Source organism: Tachyglossus aculeatus, unplaced genomic scaffold (assembly GCF_015852505.1).
Source record: "Tachyglossus aculeatus isolate mTacAcu1 unplaced genomic scaffold, mTacAcu1.pri scaffold_137_arrow_ctg1, whole genome shotgun sequence".
Taxonomy (NCBI): domain Eukaryota; kingdom Metazoa; phylum Chordata; class Mammalia; order Monotremata; family Tachyglossidae; genus Tachyglossus; species Tachyglossus aculeatus.
In genome coordinates, this window is record NW_024044864.1 from 755,015 (window position 1) to 759,299 (window position 4,285).

Genomic DNA, 4,285 nt, shown 5'->3' on the forward strand with positions numbered 1-4,285 from the left:
TAGAGATAGGGTTAGGGTTAGGGTTTGGTTGGAGGTTAAGGTTAAAGTTGGTGTTGGTTTTAGATTTAGTGCTAAATTTAGGATTAGTTTTGAGGATACCGTTAGGGTCAAAGTCTGCTGTTTGGGTTAAATTTGTAGGTTGGTTTAAGCTTCAGGTTAGTTATAGGCTTAGATCTAGGGGTAGTTTTAAGGTTAGCCTTATACCTATGTCTTGGGTTTAGATTAGGGTTAGAGAAAGTGGTAGGGTTATATTGAGGTTTAGTGTAATGGCAAGGGTTAGCCATTGGGCTGGGCTAAGGTTGGCATGGGGTTAGCCTTAGTATTAGTGTGAGGCCTAGCATTTCGGATAGATTTGGGGCTCGGGTTAAGTTTAGTGTTTAGGGTTAGCATCAGTTTAAGGGTTCAGATTAGATTTAGTATTAGATTTAAGACTTGGCCTGGAGTTAGAGTTACAATTAGGTCTTGAGAATGGGTTACAGGTAAGGTTATCGTGAGGTTTACTGTTAGTGTTAGAGTTAGGGTTCAGGTTAGGGCTGTGGTTAAGATCAGGGCTAGGGTAAAGTTTAGAGCTACTTTGAGTCTTAGGGTAGAGGTTATGGCTAGGGCAGAGGCTAGGTCTTGGGCTAGGGTTAGTGTTAGGATTAGTTTTAGGGCTAGATTTAGGGTGAGGGTAAGTGTTAAGGTCAGTCTTAGGTTTATGCTTAGATTTAGGCATAACCTAAGTTCAGGTTAGGGGCTAAGGTTAGGTCTATGGTTAGGGTAAGGTATAAGGTAGGGTTAGGATTAGGGTAAAGCTGTGATAATGTCAGGGTTAGGAACAGAGTTAGGGATTGGGTGAGGACATGGTTAGGGTTAGGGTTATATTGAGGATCAGGGTAAGGATTATGGTAAGGCTTGGGTTAGAGCTTGGGTCAGGATTTAGAGTTAAGATTTAAGTTATGGTTAGGGTTAGGCCTAAGGTTACTTTAAGTGTAGTTGTATTGTACACTCCTAAGCACTTAGTTCTGTGCTCTGCTCACAGTAAATGCTCAATGAATCCCATTGAATTGAATGAGTTATGATTAACATTATGGTTTTAGTATGAGTTAGGATTAGGGTAAATGCTAGCCTAAACCTAGGGTTAGACTTACCTTTAGAGTTAGTGTTTGGATTAGGGTTAGGGTTAGGGTTAAGTTTAGATTTAAGGTTAGGGTTTGGTTTATGTTTAAATTTAGGTTTGCTAATAGGGTTAATCTTAGGGGTCGGCTTAAACTTTGGGTTAGTTGTAGGCTCGGGCTAGGTTTAAGGTTTGCCTCAGGCCTGTGACTTGGGTTAAGAATATGGTTAAAGAAAGAGATAGGGTTAAATTGAGATTTAGTATTCATTCATTCATTCATTCAGTCGTATTTATTGAGCGCTTACTGTGTGCAGAGCACTGTAGTAAGAGAAGCAGCGTGGCTCAGTGGAAAGAACACGGGCTTTGGAGTCAGAGGTCATGGGTTCAAATCCCAGCTCCGCCAATTGTCAGCTGTGTGACTTTGGGCAAGTCACTTAACTTCTCTGTGCCTCAGTTCCCTCATCTGTAAAATAGGGATTAAGACTGTGAGCCCCCCGTGGGACAACCTGATCACCTTGTAACTTCCCCAGCGCTTAGAACAGTGCTTTGCACATAGTAAGCGCTTAATAAATGCCATCATTGTTATTATTATTTAGTAAGCACTTGGGAAGTATAAGTTGGCAACATACAGAGACGGTCCCTACCCAACAGTGGGCTCACAGTCTAGAACGAGGAGACAGACAACTAAATAACACATATTAACAAAATAAAATGAATAGAATAGTAAATATGTACAAATATGCTGTATTTATGGTGAGGGTTAGCCATTGGGCTGGGCGCAGGGTTGGCAAGGGGTTAGTTTTAGGACTTCCTCCGCACATTTTATTTTGTTAATATGTTTTATTTTGTTGTCTGTCTCCCCCTTCTAGACTGTGAGCCCGCTGTTGGGTAGGGACCGTCTATATTTTGCCAACTTGTACTTCCCAAGCGCTTAGTACAGTGCTCTGCACACAGCATTAGGGACAAGTTTCCGGCTCGGGTTAAGTTTAGTGTTTAGGGTTAGCGACAGTTTTAGTATTGGGGTTAAGGTCAGTATTAGGTTTAAGGCTAGGCCTAGGGCTAGATTTAGGATAGATCATGAGAATGGGTAAGGGTTAGGGTTATGGTGAGGTTTAGTCAATTCATTCATTCATTCAATTGTATTTATTGAGCGCTTACTATGTACAGAACACTATACTAAGAGCTTGGGAAGTACAAGTCGGTAATATATAGAGGCGGTCCCTACCCAACAACGGGCTCACAGTCTAGAAGGGGAGACAGACAACAAAAGAAAACAGGTAGACACGTGTCTGGCATAGTTACCATCAACAGAGTGATTACATTCACTGGAAACTCGAAGAGACTTTACAATGTCAAAATATGTCTGGCTGACTTAAAATGAACTTTTAGGCACCAAAACCCATAACGACCTCAAGAGATCTCGGACCTAAGCAGCTGGGAATACGAGCTTTTCGGCGCAGAAGGGGTTCCTCTCCAAGTGCCCCCGCAGTGTATCTGACCGGGCAATGAGCCAGTCCAGCTAAGAAAGCAGCTCACCTGTGGTGCCATCGTCCCTGCCTCCTGACACTGAACCATGCCGCCGGGGACCGGGCCCCCCTCTGCTTGTGCCGAGCATGAGAGAAGGCGCCAAGACCACGTGGAAAGGGACAAACCGCCTGTGCCAAGAAAGATGTCGGGCGGCTGGAGGGCCCTGCCGCCCCAGAACCGGAATACAAGCCAGGCTCGAATGGGGCCATCACCTTGGCAAACAGGCCGGGCTAGAAGGGCTCCACGCTGACGCCGGCTGCCTCGATGAGGGCGTTGATGTTGTCCTCTGTGACGGTGACCTCGTCGTCGTGCAGGATGAGGGTGGAGTAGATGCAGGCAAATTCGGAGATTGTGGCCATCGTCCTCTCTGGGCGGAGGCGGGGCGGTGGCCTGGCGCGGAGTTAGTCGCCAGCGGGGCGGCCTTAACTTCCCGGAGGAAGTACCGAGAACCCTGGCAGGCAGGCAGGCAGGCAGGCAGGCCGGCGGGCAGGCCGGCAGGAGGGGGTGTGAGGAGCAAGGGGATGGTGACAATGGTTATTTGCTGATTCAGGTTCTGCACTCACCAGGAGACGTGCAGTGTCGGGGTCATCTGGGCTGTGCTGATCTGTGTTGGCCTCCTTTCCTCTACAGCTCAAGGATGTTCACCGCAGGAGGGGTCAGTCTCCACATAGCCCTCAGACTCAGCCCACCTGGTTGGTGCTCAAGAGGATCGGAGGATCTAGTCCTAGGGTTAGGGTTAATGGTAGGGTAGGGTTGGGCTTAAGACTAGGGGAAGGGTAATGTTTAGAGTTAGTTTTAGTCTTGGGGTGGAGTTTATGGCTAGGTTAGGGGCTGGGCCTGGGGCTAGGGTTATAATGAATTCTAGGACTAGATTTAGTGTTTGGTTTAGCCTTAGGTTTAGGCTTAGGTCTAGGATTAAGGTTAGGTCTAGGTTTAGGGTTTGGGTACAGGCTAGGGTTAGGTTCAGGGTCAGGGATGTGAAAAGGTCAGGGTTAGGGCCAGAGTTAAGGTTAGGGTTAACATAAGATTTAGGGCTGGGCCTAGGGATAGGGTTATATTTAGGGCCAGGGTTAGGATTATGGTAGGTCTAGGGCTAGGGCTTAGGTCAGGATTTGCGTTAGCATTACAGTTTATGTTATGGTTAGAATTAGGTCTAAGGTTACAGTTAGGGTTTTTGCATTGCACTCTCCTGAGCGCTTAGTCCTGTGCTCTGCTCATAGTAAATGCTCAAGAAATCCCACTGAATTAAATGAATGAATGAATGGATGGATGAATGAATGGACGAAGTTTAAGTGTTTGAGCTGTGGGTAAGGTTAGTGGTAGGGCAATTTGTTGGTTTCAGAAAGTTGCAGAGTGAACAAAACTCTTGGGGCTAGCAAAGCCTACCTGCAAATGCTTCCTTACCCGGGGAAGTTAGTGTTAGCGTAAGGACTAGGGATAGGCCTAAGGCTAGGGTTAGTGTGTGTGTTAGTTGTAGGATTAGGGTTAAGGTTAAGCTAAAGGGTAGCCTTAGAGTTAGGGCTAAGTAGGCTAGTGTGTTCTTGTTAAGACTAGCAATAGGGATATGGGTAGACCTTGAGCCTGGATTAGGGCTATGGTTAGCATTAAGGTTAGGGTTATCTTTAGGTTTAGTATTAGAGTTTTGGATAGGTTTAGGGTTAG